The sequence below is a fragment of the Crassostrea angulata genome, chromosome 3 (assembly GCF_025612915.1).
Source record: "Crassostrea angulata isolate pt1a10 chromosome 3, ASM2561291v2, whole genome shotgun sequence".
NCBI lineage: Eukaryota > Metazoa > Mollusca > Bivalvia > Ostreida > Ostreidae > Magallana > Magallana angulata.
The window spans coordinates 50,686,763-50,708,499 of record NC_069113.1 but is presented as its reverse complement, the minus strand read 5'-3'; the positions used below and the strand labels follow the sequence as shown (position 1 = coordinate 50,708,499).

The following is a 21,737-nucleotide window of genomic DNA, read 5'->3' as shown; positions in this document are numbered from 1 at the left end:
ACAGGATACCCATTTTACAGAAAAAGAAGAAAATATGATTAAATCACAATGGGGTTATAAAGCTTTTTTTAATTCTTTTAAGTCAAACTCCAGGGGTGTAGCTATTCTTTTTAACAACAATTGTAAGTTAGATGTTCACAAAAAACATTTTAAGATGATAGTGGCAACTTTCTTATTCTTGATGTTTCTGTTGATGATTTACATGTTCTATTGGTAAACGTATATGGCCCAAATTTAGATACACCTACATTTTATACAAACTTATTACAGCATATTGAGAATCTTTAACGAACCAACATATTGTTCTTTGTGGTGACTTTAATGTAATTTTTGATAAAGAGTTAGATTCAATGAATTACAAAAGCTTGAATAATCCCAAATCAAGACTTGAATTACTAAGACTAATTGAAATTTTAAACCTTAAAGACTTTTTCTGTGAAAACAATCCAAACCTGGAAAAGTATACCTGGAGAAGGAAAACCCCAGTAAAACATGCCAGGCTGGATTTTTTTCTAATTTCAGATACAAACAAAATATGTCTTCAATGATTAAAATAGAAAATAGCTATAGGTCAGACCATTCCCCAGTTGTTTTATGTATAAAAAAGAATAAATTCTTAAAAGGTAAAGGAATATGGAAATTTAATGACTCCCTATTAACTGACAAAGAATATATCAAAATAGTAAAACAAATAGTTATAGATATTAAAAAACAATACTCCTGTTTTGTGTACGATAAAGACAATATGTCTTCTGTACCGGATGATAATATACAGTTCACTAAAAGACCAATTGTTTTTAGATACCCTGCTCGTGGAAATAAGAGGAAAAACTATCTCCTACTCAACTTATATTAAAAAAAAACTCTTGAAAGAGAAGATATGCTTAAAAAGGAAATTTTAAATCTAGAACAGAATTTGACTCAGGATTCTAGTAAACAACTTGAGGAAAAACACAATGAATTGGAAGAAATTAGGAATATTAGATTAAAAGGTCAATGTATACGATCAAAAGCAAATTGGATGGACCAGAGAGAAAAACCAACAAAATATTTTGCTAATTTAGAATCAAGAAACTATATTAATAAACAAATATTGGTAATTGAGAAGGAGGATGGATCAATAATAAGAAATCAACAAGAAATTCTAAGTGAAACAAAGAAATTCTATGAGAACCTTTATTCAAGAAAGGACATAATAGAAACAGAAAATATACATAAAAAAACTGAAAGACTTTAATATACCTAAACTAAATCAAGAAGAATCAGAAAATATCAAAGGTCCTATTACAAACACAGAAGTTTTCTAGTTTTTTAAAACATGAAAAATGATAAAAGTCCAGGACCTTACGGATACACTAGTGAATTTTTCAAATTTTTTGGAACAATATTGGATCTTTTATTACGAGAGCAATTAATAACTCAAACGAATTACTGCATTTTACAGAACCAAATAAGTTAGGAATCATAACTTGCTTGCCGAAAGCTGGAAAACAAAAACAGTTTCTAAAAAATTGGCGCCCAATAAGTCTTCAAAATGTTGTTTACAAAATAGCATCAGGGTGCATTGCTAATAAAATTAAGTCACTATTAGACAAATTGATAAATAAAGACAAAACTGGTTTTATCAAAGGAAGGTTGATCGTAGAAAACATAAGACTCATATATGATTTAATGAATTATACTGAACTACATAGAATACTAGGTTTATTAATGCTAATTGACTTCAAAAAAGCATTTGATACTATATCTTGGAAATTTATGTTTGAAACACTTGATTTTTTTAAATTTCGACCATCTATAAAAAAAACTGGATAAAAACCTTTTACAATGGCACCAAATCATGTGTTTTGCAAAATGGATTCACTTCTGGCTATATTTATCTTCAAAGGGGCTGAAGACAAGGTGACCCCATTTCTCCATATCTTTTTTTATTATGCGCGGAGATCTTAAGAATTTTAATTAGAAATAATAGGGATATTAGAGGAATTGTTATAGATGGAATAGAATATAAGCTTTCTCAATATGCTGATGACACCTCTCTTATTTTTAATGGTTCACCTCAGTCTATGGATGGTATTTTAAGAGTTTTAGATTATTTTGCAGACCTTTCAGGACTTAGAATTAATAACACAAAAACTAAAATGGTATGGATTGGGAGTAAGAAATTTTCAAGAGATGTATTTCACCACACAAGATGGAAACTAAATTGGAATAACTCAACCTTTGATTTATTAGGAATAAAATTTTCTGTAACTCTAGATGAGATGTCTAGCCTTAACTATGAGCCTTAAACTGTCAGAAATTAAATGGATTTTAAACCAATGGAAATTAAGAAAACTTACCCCAATTGGTAAAATCTCAGTAATAAAAACATTGATTCTGCCAAAATTAAACCATCTGGTGCTCTTTTTACCTAACCCAGACTCTGATTTTACAAAAACTTTGAATAAGAAAATCTACCAATTTTTACGGGGAAGCAATATTCACAAAGTAAAAAGAAACACTATTATACAGGAATATGTATATGGTGGTTTAAAAATGATAGATTTTACAGATTTTAGCTCTGCTCTAAAGTCTAGTTGGATAAGAAGAATGATTTTCTTAGACACAAAATGGATAAATCTCTTAGAGGCAGAATACAAGTAAAAATTAAAAACCTGGGGTTAAAGGTATGGACTTTACATCTAATTTATGTAAAAATACAAAAAGCATTTTTTTAAAGAAGTTTTGAACAGCTGGATTTTAATCGTAAAAGCAACTAGACAAGAAGTCATGAATGTACCATTCAAAACATCTGGCTCAACCTAAAAGTAAAAGTTAATAACAGTTCTTTTTTTTCTAAAACACTATTTTAATGCTGGTTTTATACAAGATCTTTTTAATAATGGGGGAGTTTTTCTTAGTCTGGAAACAATAGAAAACTAAAATATAAAAACAAATTTTATTGAATATGCAAGCCTAAAGAGAGCAATATTTGAAAGATGAAATAAAGACAGTATCAATGAAATCAAATACAAGTCTGGCCCAAGTATACCCAGTCACATAAATATCTTCACCAATAAAAAAGGTTGCAAGGACATGTATAACAAACTTATTAAGAAGAAAAGAGAGCCAATAACATCTGTAAAAAATGGCTAGAAAGGGGCTTTATTTTTAACAACAAAGACTGGAACAAAATATTTGAACTTCCATTTAAAACTACTAAAGAGTCAAAACTACAATGGCTACAATTTCAAAGGACTATGTGCGGTTTTATGCATTTTTTGCCCCCCAAATTTAATTTTTATAAAGCGCTTTAAAAATAAGGGTGAAGATAGTTAGAATCATATTAAAAATATGGGTGCAAAAGGTTATTACCACCGTGACGTCATAATGTAGGAATGACGTCATGAAGATTGTCTAATTCTGATAAATTGATGTTTTGAGGCAAAATATGGGTGTTTTTCGATGATTTTTCGACCGGGAAACATTGAGCGCAGGCTTGCTCAAGTACCATTTTTTAGTATAATGTGTATAATTATCTGAAGAAAAACATATGTTAAAATCTTACTTGAGCAGACCTGCGCTCTATACTTCCGAATGTATAATATAAAGCAAAAATGAGAATATTTTCATCCGTTTGCAAATTTGCGGGAATATGGTCATAAAGTTGACGTCATAGATAAATAGCCAATGAGCAATGGTGGTTTAAATCAAGATTAAAGTGATAGGCGTCCACTGTACAATGATTTATGAAGATTTGATTTTAATACGACACTATTTGAAAATTGGTTAAAATTGGGGGCAGATATTAGACCATAACGCACATAGTCCTTTTACATAGAATAATACCAACAAATGATTTTCTTCACAAGATTGAGGTTAAAGAATCCCCAGTCTGCTCCTTTTGTAAAAGAGTTAATGAGACTATTGAACACTTATTTGTAGATTGCTATTGTGTAAAAGAACTTTGGGAACTATGCGAAGAGTGGTTGTTAAGGAAATTTGAAATGCAAGTAACATTTGACAAAAACTCAATTTTATTTGGAAAATATAAAGAGAAATTTGTATAAAGTATATAATCTTTTAATTCTAATAATAAAACAATACATATTTGTAAGTAGATATAAGGAAGTTCCAAAACTGAATTTTGGTGCACTCGAAAATATAATGAAAAACAGAATATCCGTGGAAAAATATATTTTGCTTAAAAACTGTAGATTCTCAGAGTTTGAAAGGCACTAGCAAAAAATATGTGACTTATTAATATGATTTACTAGTTATATTTAGCAGATTCAATAGGTTATATAATGTACTACCCCCCCCCCCCCCCAACTTGCACACAAACACTTTTCTTTCATCTTATTCTCACTAAATTCCTTTTTCAAGTAGTATATGTACATTTGTAAACGAGTTATATGCATAATATATAGGCCTACATTATATTCTTTTTCTTTAAGAGACAAGCTATTACATTGTGAGATGTGTGTACTTGTATCCTTTGTATCTTTTTCTGCTCTCTTTGTCAATAAATCTTGTAAAAAAGATTTTTAAAAAATCATACATTTAATTTCTTTTATCAAAGAAGAAAAAATGAAGGCACCACATTTCTTGAACATTTGAATTGTCTTTATTTGATCTTTGTACGATTTGGATTTCTTTCGCTTAATAAAGAGTAACTTTTGTTTCTTGCACTCTAGTAACAAACCCTGCAGTTGTACATTGTATACCTTAAATAATGTGTTATCATATCTAATAAATGATTTGTAAACAAAAAAAAATTGTCAAAGAAAAACGGTTAAATTTTCAAACAGCTTGCTTTGTTTTAACCCTTCTGGTGAGAACCGGAAGTGACGGTTGACAAAATGAAAGCGATTAAACGCATTTTCTATCGATTGCCTATTATCTATATAAGTTTCGTGCATTGATCACTTGACTCTCTGAAATCTCGTGGCTAAAACATTTATTTAAAAACGCTTTTTGAGATATTTGACATATTTCACCGGAAGTAGAATTTTTTGTTTTTATTTAACATCAGATAGATGACATATGTAAGGTTTATTACTTTAATTTCAATTCTATATGAGACAAATTAAATGCTAAAAAAAAAAATATTTTTTTGAAGTGCTTCCAATGACGACGGGAAGTTATGACAAACAAAACAAAATAGTTTAAAGACATCTACAACTATAGGTCTATAATCCTAAACAGTCTGAATGCTCAAGTCCTTATCATTTTTGAGATCTCAATGTCACAAGCTTTTTGTCGGGGGACAGAAAACGGACGATAGGAAACGAATTTTAAAAAAAAATTAAAGAAAACTTCGAGATATTACAATGTATCATTTTATATAATTCCTGCAAATTTCAAGAAAATCTATCAAGCTATTTCTGAGAAATCTTGTAGACAAAAAAGTGAAACATTTTTTTTTAATTCCTATCCAATTTTCGCACCCAGACGAGCTCCAAGTAATGGCGCCACTGGCGTAAAACAACATAATAGTGCATATCTTCGAACTATAGTCTACCTATCCTGAAAATTTTGTATTCATATCTCTGACAGTCTCTGAGATCAGCGCTGCACAAAAAGGTCGTAAAAAATAGTAAATAGGCCGTAACTCGGTACTGAAAAATTTCAAAAAACGTCTAGAATTATGACCTCTGGCAATCATCTGTGAAAAATTTGTAGAAATCGGCGGAATATGTTTTGAGAAATGGCGTGCACAAAATTTGTGGAGAAAAATAAGAGAAACAGTACGAAAACAATAACACGTTTCCAACGGAAGACCTTAATAAGAAACTGTACGAAAACTATAAGGTCTTCCGTTGGAAACGGAATCCCTTAAATACTTAACACGATTCATCAGACTGAAATACCTACTTCAATATACCTATGATCCAAGAACTCCTCGCTAACCGCTAATCTTCGGAATTACATACTTGAATCCATTTATAAAACAAACTAAATTTAGTATTGCGTAATCATAATTCGGTCTTGGCCGTCTTGTAAATCGAAGGAAGAAAACTTGCTTTTAACCATGAAATGGGTCATGGTACCATTTTTTGGAAAATTGAAATAGACAATTTCATTTTTTATCATTGTACGTTCTTAAAAAATGGAACGATGACCCACTCGAAAAAAAATATATTCCGAACATCCGATTTAATTAGCAGTTTATTTAGCATTAGCATATAAACATTTTGATGTCTTAATATCAATTAAAATGGAAGTCATTTTTTGAAGGCTTTGGCAATACTGAATACATGTGATAATGAGCCGGTCCTATGATATCGCGGTAGTAAAATCATCTTGTCAAAAAATCTATCAATAAGGAAATATTTCCAAAAACTAATGTTATTGTGAGTTTCCTCTATTATCTACTTCAGTGATATTCAGCACGCCTCTGTTTACAATGGCTAAAAATATCCCGACGTCAAAATGTCATTTTCAGCGCGTGCTACTAAACGTTAACAGAAATACCGCGATACCTTTGAACCTGTGATATGTTAGGAAACAAGTATACATATTATTAATAAATGTAACAAAGTGATACTTGTATGAAAAAAATTGTGGCCTTAAGTGGTTTTATGCCACGGTTTATTCTCCAACGTCTTTCATGTTAAAAACTGGAAATGTAATGACTGAATCAAATAATATCATCCTTTTTTCATTGCATTTTCAAAACAAAAATCAATATTTTTATTTTTCGTCGTTGGCATTGTGCCAACATCTAATACTTGTACAGTTGACCAATTTAATTACATTTACTATTAATACAATGTACATGAAGTATTTCATTGTAAATCAGTTTCTTTTTAATTTTTTCTAAACTTTAGTAGACATTTTTACAGAATAAGAATGCGGAAAAAGTTTCGTACTATTAATTTTTTTTATCCACTTCCTTAATGGTACATTGCTCATCTTGCATTTCCGTCCGTGTTTTGGATTAAATGCACAGACATCATGCAGGTATGTTGGTCTGTTAGATATGAAAACGTTTGACAATCACATAATTATATGCATTTTGTGAAATACAGATAATTTTGCATGTGTAAACCGTTAATGCATATGTTGTGTTGTCAATTCATTAGATACTGTGGTTTCATCAATATTCGTTGAATACTAATTTTTGTGGATTTCGTTGTTAAGTTGATCCACGAAATTAAGTGTTCATTGAAGTGCAATTTCTATTACTATTTTGTATTGATAGGGCCATTAGCCACGAATTTACGTATCCTTAAAACTGTGATTTTCAATTTATCCACGAAAATTAATACCCTTGAATATGAATGAAACCACAGTATACTCTGTAAACGCTATTAAATTGTATGCCACACGGTTCAAAGTTTAGCATCTTTTATTGTTTAATTTCCGAATCTAAACATCTGCTGGCCAGGATTTTTTAAAGATGTAAAACCTGATCATCATGTTTATTTCGCATTATCACAGGTGTGAGATCGGTTTGTCGTCGTGAGACAGAGTGAGATTTTTCTGTAATACACTGTGTATTACTACGCCGTTTTAAAACGTATACAAACGTTGTCTGCTGTAGGGAAATGGAAAACGGTGAATTAAGATTATCCATTAAGTAACTTTTTTGCTTAATTAATAACAATTTATCATATTTTTAATTAAAAAAAACTGTCGTATGCTCTCATTTTGACTTGCATTATTTGAAGAACACGTAGGGATAAAACGAAAGTAATCTTTTGAACGTCATAAAAGAAATGTGTCAAACATCATTTTTTAATATAATGCGACAAAAATAATCATTCATTATATACTCGTGTGGGATAGTGAAATTCCATCTCGGGGCCAAGTATCACGGTCTAGGACTTGGCAAAGCACATGATAAAACGTTTTAAAAGAGTTTTTTTTATTTGTTTACTTTATTTCCCCCTCCATACCTTGGTTTAAACTCATCACGTTGATTATTTATTGCCTTTAGCAAACACAAAAGTGGTAAAACAAAAGCTTTTTCAGAGGTTATTAGTTAAATCCTTAAGTCTGATCATTGAAAGATGGCCATTACAGAGAGACGAACAAGGCTAAAATGAAAAAAGGTGAATTGAAAAGTTAAACTAATTGAAAGTTCTTTAATTCGCCATGCTCATACATGTAATATGATAAGTGATTGCCAAATGTACTGAAATCCATTGAAATGGGTACCAGTTGTATTTTGTGTTTCTACATAAAGAAGCGACAAAGATTGCTGACTATGACGGTAATGAATTTAGATGCAATGGCATGTCACTAAACCATGAAGCTTGGACCTTATTCATTCATCAATTCTTTCTTTTCTCATGGGGATAATATTTCAAATGAATGTAAATTTATATTTTGTAAATATGCAAATCAGCATGCCAAAGCAAAATAAAAAAAAATCAACCAAAAAATATAAACACAAAGAAGAAAATTGAATTTAAACGAATTTTAATAAGTATATACAGCAGGCCGTGACACATGGACATTTAGTTAACATTATCTTATTTATCATGACGGCGTATGAAGCAACTTTGCAGGGATCTTGTAAATTTATCAGTTCAAGTTCCTACAACAAAGAACCTCGGTAGTTTTATAGGTGTCAAGCTCAGTGGTTAGGTGCCTGAAGAGGACAAGGAACAGTTCATCTCTAGAAACTTCTTGATAATGGAATTCTCTGTGTTGCCAAGAATATATATTATGTAATACTTTCTGATCTGACTAGGAGCTTAAAAAATGAGACAACACATGTATTGCGCATTTAGTCATTTTATTAAATGACTAGAAATGAACCAATATAAGGGGAGATTATTTTACATCAACTTGCATAAAATTTACGACAAAATTCTTTACACTTCAGCTAATAATCTCCCCTGTTAATACTGAGTATGATATAACAAGAATATATATAATTTTTCATACCTTCTTTATAATTTTACATCCTAGAACGCTTTAGAACATGAATACAGCTCAAGATGGTTATCTCAGGCGAAATTCGACGCTGCAAAACGTATGTTACACACAAAATATATACTAGTATGCAATTATTGTTGGTTCCTGTGAATTATAAAATATATAATAATGATACAATTTTCAATGTTTTTTGTTTAATATTTCCATATCTTATATTGTAATTGATTGATTGATTGATCTAACGAATGATTTATAACGTATTCCAATTTATCTCATATTGTTGGTGTATAATATTTGTGAGATAAATGTTACTGTTCCTCGTTCGAGTGACTGGAGTCTATTAAAACTATCAAATGTTCACAACTTTGTGCATGTCAACAAACTTTAACTACTAAAGTCTTCAGTATTTCCATTTATTTACGTGATTAAGCTCTAAAATATATTTAGAGATAAAATATAGTTTACGGTCTTTTTCAATAAAACTATACATCAAAACAGATATATTTATCTTCGAAATGACGTACTCAATTATCTTGCTTTGCTCAGCGTCACAATAACCGTCTAACACAACGTTGGATCATCATCATCGATTAGACTAAATGAATGTCATTGATATCAAATACAATCGAATGAGATAAATCAAAGATTTATAATTGCATGACTTTATATTTCCTTTATTCAACTCGATCATTGTAATGGTAACACGCATTCTGAGAATAGTGCATAAGCAATACACGTCCCCCACCGGTTTGTAGAAATTTGTGAAAACAATGCACTCACTGTTATGCAGAATATCATTTCTTACCGTCTTCTGTACCCCGAATCAACAGACCAACCCGATAACGAACCCGATTGTAATTATACAAAAAAGCCTGTCGATTAAATTTACAACACATTGCTTGAAACTATTTTATAGAACTTATTTGTTTGTTAGAAACAAGAAAAGGAATGGTCCAAATAATGCACGATATTATTACTGACTACATTCCTCGTTTATTCAATACACACCGAACTCGATAACGAACCCGAACATTAAAGAATTGGAATATAAAAAATTAATTTTCTCTAAAATATGTCAACCAGACGCTACAAAAATGTAAACTTGATCTGTAGTTTGACATTTTGAAGCTGTTCAGCAAATTTCATATTATTCCTCAAACGCATAAAAAAGTGTGGAAAACTGAAGTGGGACAGACAGACGGACAGACAGACGGACAGACAGACGGACTGACGGACGCAAAGGAAAGCTATAGTCCCCTCCGGTGAAAACCGGTAAGGGACTAATAATCTCTCACCAATATTGCTCTATTTCGTTCGGTGGATAAAGCAAATATAAAATCACACAAGATAGATACCCTCTATATGTCATTTCTAATAATAGAATTGGGTGTTCATTATTTAACAAAGACGAAAGATTAAGACTAATACATTAAAACTTTCTCAGTTAATCAATCTGCATTTTAAACTACGGAAATTACGTAAAAGCTGCTATTTTTTGAGCTTAACAAAATATATGTTTTATATAATCTATTTTTCAAAGTTGAATAGGCACTGAAAAATATCATTGCAGACGTATCGCTGAGGTATCAGAGAGGAAGGGGTACATGTGTTCTCTTTATTCTTGATTTCTCTGAAAGTATGCGAGGAGAAGGAATTAGAAGTCTGAAGAGAGGAGTCTCAGAGATTTTAAATGGTTTGTCACTGGTTGAAAAATAAATATCATATTTTCATATTCAATTTTGAATACAGAGTTTTACAAGAAACTTAATTTACTTTCAGAATTTTTAAATCATCCAGAGTTGGATGAAAACGTAGCTGTCATTGTTTTTGGAGAAGAAACCAAATTTCTTCATTATTACTCCAACCAGTATGCTGCCATAAAACAAAGTATTGGTATGTATAGCTTCCTTTCCTAATGTGTGACAAAGGTGCATTGTATATACGATTTCGAGATGTAAGAGAGCTTAAATTCTGTAGATGAACAACTTTTGATTACTTGACGTGTATGGATCTGATGCATGATTTGATGTGTACATTTATTTTGATTTAGAGAATATTGAGCCTGATGGACCCTCTCCACTCACAGCAGCAGTTTTACTTTCAGTTGGTGGTCTATTTGATGGATCAGGTATAGTGTACTTGCGAGTCAATATAAATTCATTGAATATTTAGTATCTTTACTGATTAAAGTGGTAAAGTATACAATCAAGCATGTTACATAGAAATATCATGCATGTATTTGTATGCTGATATTTTGTAGTAACTAGTGAAAAAAGCATGAAGTTTTTTACAGCTCATACACAGTACATTGGAGAATTCGTTGTTCCGCCAAGGGTGGTCGTGTTTACAGACGGTAGATTCACAAATTTTGCAAATGAAGGTGCCAACGAAGAGGAAGCAGAGCGACACCCTAGCGACTCAGTAGGTATTTATATCCATTGGCAAGTTAATTTCTGTAGGAAAACAAGATGTCAGTTCCAACGCATTAGATATTTAAAATACGTTAGGTGGTGTTTCACCCAAAAATCCACTGGTTATAAAAAGATAAGGAACAAATTCTTGGAACTTTACTGCAATGATGTTAATATATATTTTTATGCATTGCTAAAGGTTAGGATATTTTGCAATTACATGAAAATAGCTTAAAAAAAAAAAAAAAAAAAAAAAAAAAAAAAAAAAAAAGATGGATAAATTTGTCAAGGATTCAAGTTGTGAGACAAAAAATCAATGTTGTAATATTCAACCATTTCCAAAAGTTCAGTCAAATTATCTAAAATTTTGTTTAGATCGTTTTGTACATTGTAATAGTCAGAAAACTTGCATTGTAATAGTTAACTTGCAAAATCTATTCAAGTTGATGCTTCAAGTGCAAAATATGTTAATGTGATTGCTTGTTTTGCCCGAGTTTCAATATATTTTTGCCGCAACATTTGCCAGATAAAATGATGATGATGATGATGCTATATGATGATGATGATAATATACGGGCAATTGTGAATAGAGTGCTCACGAGAATTTTTAGTGATTTTTCATAAAATGCATTAATTATAAATGTAAAAATATCTGATTAATAAAGTACGGCTAAAAATGATTCCACGAAAGTTAACGAACGCGTATTTAATCATGCTTCTCAAAATATAATATTTTAATAATAATGAAAAAACTTCTAAGTCTATATCAACTTTTCCAGATGCTTGGCCGTCTGTTCCATATAACATATCAAGTAGGGAGACGACATCCAATATTTTGTTTTCCGGTTGGAATTAATCCTAATTACGTGAGCATTTTTACTCGATATAACAAAAACTATTGCCAAGAAAATGCATTGATGTGTTAAGTTTTGTTTGTTTGTTCGGTTTGATAAAACATGTGTAACCCTAACACAAACGCATACATTGTTGGGGTACTGCGATGTATTATAGAAATTATCGTTCTTGTTCATATAAAAGAAAACAATTATACGAAAGAAGTTAGATACTGTGGTTTCATCAATATTCGTTGAATACCAATTTTCGTGAATTTCGTTGTTAAGTTGATCCACGAAATTAAATGTTCATTGAAGTGCAATTTCTATTAAGATTTTGTATTGATAGGGTCATTGGCCTCGAATTTACGTATCCTTGAAACTGTGATTTTCACTTTATCCACGAAAATTGATACCCTTGAATATAAATGAAACCACAGTAAACAGTTTTAAAATCATACCAATTGGGTAATATAGATCCCTCAGATTTTAGTATTTTTATTGTAGAGTTTGCTAAACACAATATCAATGAGATCGAAAGGTGGTAAAGTTTTGGAAATTCACAGAGCGAGATGGTTTGGAAAATATGCGCTGCATTATGTAATTTAAAATTAATACAATTTTGTAGTTTTTTCTCAAACTTATCGCACTTTTCATTACCATGTACATTTATAAATTAATTCAGAGAGGAGCAGACGTCGTTTTCAGAATGACAAATAAAACCATGGTTGATAGAGAGGTTTTACAATTTGTCGCTGTTTCAGTAATGTCATGGGATTCATATGAGGAGGAGGACCTAGTACGTAGATATTTTCGAACAGTAGCTAAGAATATTTAGTCAATAAATTGTGATACTATGTTTTTATTTATATTCATGGGTATCAATTTTCTTGAATTAGGTCAAATTAAGAGTTTCATGAGTATGTTAATTCGTGACCGATAATCGAGTTGATACAATCTGTATTAAGAAATCGCATGTAAATGAAAATTTAAGATAGTGCAGTAACTCACAACGAAATCTACGAAAAATAAAAATCAATGAATATAAATTGATCATGAACCCATAGTTCTTGTCTCCTGTACCAATTTAGGCGTCTTCTAAAATCTTTTTTAAAAGACAATTTCAAATATGCATTAACGTTGAAAAATTTACTACAATTTCGTATCGTTCATATTTCTGTTATATCAAATTAAAGCTGCATGCATGGTCCGGTTTTTTGTTTGTTTGTTTTTGTTTTGTTTAGTTTAAGGGTTTTTTTTTTGGCTATGATAGTATCAAATAATTTTCCTTACAAACCAATTACTAGTTTCTTAGAAAGTTATATACTTTCGCCTATATACACCAGCAGAATCGGTCTCCTTTCATACCTAGAAGTATTCAAAGTAAATGAAAATAATTACTTCATGGGCATACAAAAAAATCAAACAAAATACATCATGCTAAGAGAGGGCAACCGCTTGGTTGAGTTTGTACAATCTGCATGTTATGCATCGATTTAAAACAAAACAAACTTTTGAATTAATTGTGAACAAAATGTACACAAGTTTTTTTTTGATTTGCCAAAACAGTATGACCTCCATTAAAAACGATGTCAAAGTTGTAATACAAGTATTACCGGCTCGACGTCAGGGGATTTTAATATGAGGCGAAATAACGCGATATCCTTTTTATGTCATTTGTTTTGTTAACAAATTTTGACCATGTACACCATTCTTCATTGAAATATGGATTAATTGACCTGGAAAACTACTGCAATTATTATTATCATAGACATACTTTGCATAATTCTCTTTTAAAAGCGTACACAAATTAAATATAAACTCGGACCAAGCAGTTTGAGCAGTTAAGAGTTTAATCGAAGTTATAGTAATAGTAAGATAAGTTTATTTTTTAAAAGAACGAATATGTGTTGAAGACAATAAAAATGAAAGTTTATATTTTATATATTCAGTTTCGAGGTCTCTCAAAATATTTACTAATTATAATATAAATGTTCACATTTTATGCAAGGATACAATATGCGAGTTACTAAACAACAGGGCCAAGATTATGTTGGATCAGGAGAAAGAAGATGAAGACCCAGAAGATGAGTATTACAAAGAGAAATATGCCATGGTTCCCAAGCTTGGTACAAGGGTACGGCGTGGTCCCAACTGGACGTTTGAGAACCAGGATAGCGAGGGTGTCGGGACAGTTGTAGGACACGGGAATTTAGGTACATGTACTTGTTAGATAAATGAAGTTCACATTTTTGTACTGTAAATCAACGGATGCTTACAAATTTATTTAATGGTAAACTAGTATTTAATTTAATAGCTGGAACGGTTTTTGTGGAATGGGATACTGGAATTCGTAGTCAATATAGTCATGGACAAGGAGGTATATACAATATTGTTGCTTGCGATGAACCCAGAATACCTGAAGACGGGTTTCCAGCAGTTGGATGTTATGTAAAGCGAGGTAAGTAATAAATATCATTCACTGCATGTGCAAAGAATTAACAGTGTCATACTATACAAGCCTATATATTTGAAAACATCATTATTTAAAACATTGTAACGAAATGCGAGGTTTGTACCTTCGTGTTATTATTTAAGGTCCAGACTGGAAATGGGAAGATCAAGATGGCGGAATAGGATCAATTGGGTCTGTTTACAGAATAAAAGACGATGCAACTGTTTACGTAAGATATGTCTTCAATCAAAATGATTTTCTTTTGTCGTATGAAGGAAGTATAAGTTTACCTAAACCACATTTCTTTATGTGCATTTCTGATCACATGTTGTCTCTTAACATTTTTTAATTGCAAAACCGGAAAGTAAACCAAACGTCCTTGAGAAAAGAGTTTGGTTTTTGTAATTGTAAAAATAGAAGGCGTCACACTATTTAAGAACTAGATAAATTAAAATTTGGATAATATCGACAATCATCTCAAGAAACCAAGTTACACAGACTGAACAATCAAAACTTTTATATGCACATTTTTACTGCATTATATAAAACGATATATAGAAAAGGCCAGAAACATCAATGTTTTCTCTTGAATAGAGTAAAGCTGATAAACAAAAAAAATAATATCAAATAAATCTTAATGAATATATAAAGATAGATAAAACCACCATTTTACCTTATGATTAGGTAATCAAAAAAATGTAAATAAGAGTGACTAAACAGAATTTTCTGTTATAAAAACCAGACCGATGCAATATTAGACCTCCAGAGTTTAAGTTCAGCGAATTGCACTGTTTTGCTATAATACGCAAATATAATTTATAGAGATTTTTTGGAGAATACCATATTTAATATAGTGATTTGTCCTGTTAACAAAATGATTACACTTTTAATAGTATAAAATTTCATCAAATGCCTGCTTTGACAAAAAGACTGTCTTCTGCAAAATAAACCCCACAAGTTTTAAAATATAAATCGTTCTAGAACCAATATAACAAGAGCTTGAACTTTGAGTAGTTGTGACAAACAGCAATGTGACGTAGGCTTGTCTATTTCATCGTTGACCTCCCGGCATGGCTCTTTGGTATCAACAAGATTTGTCTGGCCTTTCAGCTAAGACTACGCTTAAAACCGGCGTCAATTAAATATATTGTTTTGACGCAAGAAAAAGATAGTTATGTTCCTCTGGAAGTCCAAGGTCTTGCTTAAATGGTTCTAAATCATTACAGCTCTTCTGGGCAATATTCTTTATAAATGCTAACTATATAAATGCTAACTGTAGCTGGCTTGGTCATAAAATCGAATTAAGTCTTTGATACTGATTAAGATGTTTATTCAATATTGGTTCTTCAACGTAAGAACTGTAAACAATACAAAATTTATAAGTAATCACATAACAACCATAAATGGCGCCATATATGAAATCCCCTCTAACAATAATTGTACGTAAATGCTCTAAATACAGAGTAATCGTTATGTCTCCATTACATATATGTATATAAACAAGATCAAGGACGTTAACGTTACAGTAGGCACAAATTCATATGCATATAATTGTATAATATCTAAGCGTTTAAACTTACAGCATTCGTTTATCGTTCTCGTTAAACCATGTGCACAGATATGCTGGGCGGAAGTTACATAATACAAAAGTTTTACTGGACCCAAAATAAAAAAAAATTGCCCATCCGGATTTAATTACGTAAAATCATACATGTGCAATATACAAAATTGTAAATAAAGGTTATTGAAACATTAGCTGTTTTAAAGAAAAAAGTCGTTGATTAATAATCAAAAACAGTTACCAAAAATGTGGTACGATTAAAACTAAGCTTTATTCATATAAATTAAAAATTAAGAGGAAGATGGTAAATAACATATTTCTTAAGTCATTCTACATATCGGTGCATTGGACAGGTGCGTTGGCCTTGTGGGACGAGGAGCAATTATAGATTTGGATACGACGGAAAATTCGACATTGAAGTATGGTCAGTTGCTAATCTTGATACCTTCTTTCCGTGTAGTGATACTTCAAGTTCTTTACAAGCTTATTTATTTATTTATTGTTTGTTTGTTTGTTTTACAGTGATCCTTTTTCTACAGCGGTTATAATGGCTGTAAGAGGGACGCAGTGTTCAGATTCTGATGAAAAGAGATGTAATGATTTGAAGGGTTGGTATCTTGGGGTTTTTAATGAGTGCATTAAAATCTATCTTTTTTAAGTTTTAGTCAGAAGAACTTACAAACCTTTTTCAAAGATAGGTCAAATGCCAATTTAGTTTAGTCACAAAATACAGAATCAAATTTAATTTCCTTTCACTAAATATACTTAAAGATGTTATAATATAAGGTTATTTTCTTTTAACTAAATATATTTTAAAATGTTAAAATACAAGTTTACATGATGACAATTTCTAACTATATTCAGTTTCGATTATATTAACGAACAATAAGAAAAAAAATAAATCTCGTTACGAGTAAAGAGTAGGTTTTCCGTTCGATCTTGTTTTATATGATACGATGAAATATCGATACTCTCTGCTAAATCTTAGATCCGTGTATAACTACGTTTTTTTGTCTCGAGACCGGAAACGGACGAACGAAAGTGATTAATGAAAATAAAAGCTGGTATTTCTTGTACATTTGCCTAGTTTATATCACTGTTTATCATGCGAGATGAAACACCTAAGAAAAGCTGTTAAACTTGTTAGAAACATGAATAGTTTGAACCCTTCCTGTAAGTACCAGAAGTGACGGTTGACAAAACAGAACCCGTTAAACACATCTTCAATCAATTGTCTATCATTCATTTCATGTCTAAATCACTTACAGTGACTAAAATCTCGCGGATATCAAATTTATAAAAAGGATATGTACCTAAGTTATTTGAAATATCTCACCAAAAGTAGAATATGTTTGCTTATTTAACATTGTATAGTTAAAATATATAAGAATGTGTACTGTGGAATGATATATTTATTCCATGTTACATAAATAAAATAACTTTTAAGTGCTTCCGGTGACGACCGGAAGTGACGACGAATCAGACAAGATAACGTAAACACGGATACATATTAAGGGCTATTATTAAACTAAATTTAGTTGTTCAAGTCGTCTCCGTATTTGAGATCTCGTGGAGTCAGTGTTTTGGTAACGGACAAACGGAAATGCTCAGTAAAAATGAAAGTTAGTATTACTTGAACATTTGACAACTGTAATTTATTGTTTATCAATTTTACTAAAATGGTCAACGAAAAACAGTTGAACTTCCAAACAGCTTGATTTGTTTGAACCCTTCTGGTGAGAACCGGAAGTGACGGTTGACAAAATGAAAGCGGTGAAAAGCATTTTCTATCAGATGTCTATCATCTATATAAGTTTCGTGTATTGTTCACTTGACTTTCTGAGCTCTCGTAAGTAAAACATTTATTTAGAAAAAGGCTATCTGAGATATTTGAGATATCTCACCGGAAATAATAGAATAATAATAGAATTTTTTAACATCGGATAAATGACATAGGTAAGAATTAATATCCATAGTATATTTCAATTCTATATGAAATAAAATAAATGCCAAAAAAAAAATAATTTTTGAAGTGCTTCCGGTGACGGCCAGAAGTTATGACATTTACAACTATAGGTCTATAATCCTACAAAGTCTGAATGCTCAAGTCCTTATCATTTTTGAGATTTCAATGTCACAAGCTTTTTGTCGTGGGACAGGGAACGGAAAACAATTTCTCGAGATATACTTTTTTCTATCACTTATGAAAATTTCAAGAAAATCTATCGAGCCATCTCTGAGAATTCTTGTAGACAAAAAAAGGGAAACAAAATTCGTACCAAATTTTAGAGCCATAGTGAGCTCTTATGAACGGCGCCACTGGCGTAAAACAAAAACAACAGGCACAACTTCAGACTATGGTATACCTATCCTGAAAATTTCATACCATATCTCTGATAGTTTTCGAGAAGAAGCGTGCCCAAAATGGGTCGTTAACGCTACAAAATCAGCGATAAGTCAGTACCGGAAGTGACGACGGCAAAAATATTATTTAAAGCAAAATAAATTTAGATAACTTGCAATCATCTATGATAAATGGTTTCAAATCGGTTGGATAGTTTCCGAGAAATCGCGTGCACAAAATTTGTGGAAATAAAAATAAGAAGAAACAGTACGAAAACTATAAGGTCTTCCGTTAGAAACGGAAGACCTTAAAAAAATTCTAAACTTTTGGTGATATCGAACCCACAACCTATACACCCTAGCTCGAAAATGTTACCTAATGTCTGCTGCTCTAACCAGTGAGCCTTTACAATCACATCAAACTATATTGTTTAAATGTTTTGTGCTACTTAGACTGCGAATTTACGGACATGTTTTATTTTTCTTAAACGTATAATTGTTGGGAAACAAACTGACATTTTTGGGAGTTGATTTTACTCAGACAAACTGAAAGTGAAACAGTGTTTGGACCTCAGCACAAATAATTGCTGCTGACAAAACTTAGTTCTTAGAAATAATTGATAAATTTGATGTAATGTATTCTAAAACATTGTTTTTCAAGGAAACTTATTTATAAATACCTTGAAAAAAGTCAGATTTTAAATGGTACGAACAATTTAAATTTTTCGTAGTCGTATGTATTCCTACGCCAGAGTTCAATATAGTCTCGTTCAGCTCGACGCTCGGCTGTCTCCGAAATCCTTGTCGGAAGTTTACGGTGTCAGCCGAGCGTTTGGTTGAACGAGACTAGAGTTCAATATTGCTTGGATCCATACAATTTTCGAGAAATATTTCTATCACTGATACATAGTTTGATTGAATTTTATCTTTAAATATTATTTAACATTATTCATATGGGGGTTTCTCGACATTCTTGTCGAAAAAGTCCAAACATTCATATCATTAAAAATGTGCGTAATTCAAATTAGAAAATACATGTACTAGTCATACAAAATAACATATCATTGATGTTAAAATAAATAAACATCGACAAAATCAACTCCCGTCAGTTCTTCAGTACTTTGATTAAAGTAGTGTGGGTCATCTCTCCATGATTAGTTTGATTTTCTTTTAACCTTATATAGACTATGACAAAAAACTGGAGCTCAGACCCACTCTATAAAAGAAATGTCGTTGAAGTTCTAAAATGATACTATTGGAGGTTTTGACACGCATACGTCAGTTTAAATTAACCTATTCCAAGTATCTTAGGGTAATAAATTGATGCTATGGTAAATATATATTGTTTTCAATAATTTAAAAACATTTATGAGGTTTGTTGATATTTTGATTTTATAGTATCTTATATATCCTCATATAGGCAGTTTACACACCTTATTCACCCATTTTCTTTTTGCTTTTACGTACATGTAATTTTAATTCATATGCATTGGAGATCAGGATTTGGCACTGGTTATTTTTGTTTTGTTTATATGTAAAAAGTTCCTGTTTATAGGGAAAAACAGCGTGGAAGAAACTGGAACAAAAGATTCGAAGTTAAGAGGATCAACTCAAAACTCGAAATTACCATCAGATTTCAGAAAACTGAAGAGAACTGAAGCCAATTCAACCGAACTTCATACATGGATAAGTCAAGTATACTTAAACAAAACTCGTGTGGTAGAAGAAAAAGCGTGACAAATGTTAGAGCGGAGGACCATTTTACCGAAACTGATGATAATGACATTCAGACAGACTCTGTTTCTGAACACCCGCGTGACTTCTCACCAAAAGGTATTTTCGTTAATGGGACCGATACCTCAAAGTCCGATCTTAAAGCTGCGCCTGATCATTCTGGTTTTTGTTTGGATGTTGACGAAGCTTTGGATAATCCAGACGAATTTCTTAATGTATTATCGCCGAAAGGAAAATGTATTCCCTTGGAAAGAAAGTCCACAGTTTTTGACAACAATGTGACGTCTTGTCCTCAACATGACGCCGTGCACTTGTTACGCGGTGATTTTCAAAAGACCGCACAAGAAAGGTCGACAGATGATACAGTTTCTCGTTCTGTACATTCACGACATTGTTCAGATGATCTCAATCACAGCTGGCAGTGGTTGGATGGCAATGGTACATGGATTGATTATCCAGAGAGCATTAACAGCCAAATTAACCGGAGGCTTATGCAACGTCCTATAGCTTCAGTTGTGGTTGAATACAACGAACAAATGTAAGAACCAATCTATTCGGTAAAATTGATCTGTCAAAGCTTTAATACGTGTCATGTGAACAAATTCCAATAATTTGATTTTCAAAATATATATAATAGTAAAATAACGGTTTATTGATTTATTAGTTTCAGGATAGTAGCATCAAAGATGATACAGATCAACACAGAATCCAAGGAGAGACACGAAATCAGAAGGAAAATTCAGATGATTTAAAAGAGTGTTGAGAGAAGGACACAGGAGAGGTGGACATTATTCAAAGCCACGAAATATATAATGGAGTGTGAAAGGAAGCAGTCGTTCAAAATCATTTACATTTTATGAATAATGTTGATAAGATGAGAGAGAAAAAATATATACATACAACAAAATAAAACAATTGAACTGTTGTGAGTGAAATACAAAAGTTTGTGATATTGCGATTTTTATGAGAAGTAAAAACTACATTATGACATTTTACAAAGTTCCTGTTTCTGCAATTTTGAAGAAATTATTGAAAAATTACGTTTACTTCCAAGAATATTTTTAAATATGATTTTTAACTTTTTTAATTTTACAATATGTAAGCTTCTTTTACATTTTCATGAAAAAAAAAGATTTCTGAAAACAAACAAGTTTTACCATGATGTGCTTGACATTCTGAAATGTATGGTCCAATAATCAAAATGAATTCCGAAAATATAATTACATGTGGTTTTTTTTTTTTGAAAAAACATTATTGGATAAGTAATTAAGTCAGAACCAGTTGTCAGGTTAGCTTTCTTGACAGTCATGGGAACACTCATTTCTGAACTATTTAACATGATGACTTAACCGATTTTTTTTATCGATGGTCTTTAATAATAACTTTGTCTAAACATTTACGTACATTTCGACGAATTTTTAAAAAAAACTCTTCCAATTTTTAAGCAACAAAGATGACAAAATCATAATTTCTTGTTTCATCTCTTGGTGTCTGCTACATTTGTATTGGTCCCTTTTTGAATTTAG

At 31.3% G+C, this 21,737-nt stretch overlaps 1 pseudogene; it reads left to right on the top strand.

The window, feature by feature from the left end:
• Positions 1 to 6,927: 6,927 nt before the first annotated feature.
• LOC128176780 (uncharacterized) lies at positions 6,928 to 21,417 on the top strand (annotated as a pseudogene).
• Positions 21,418 to 21,737: the final 320 nt, after the last annotated feature.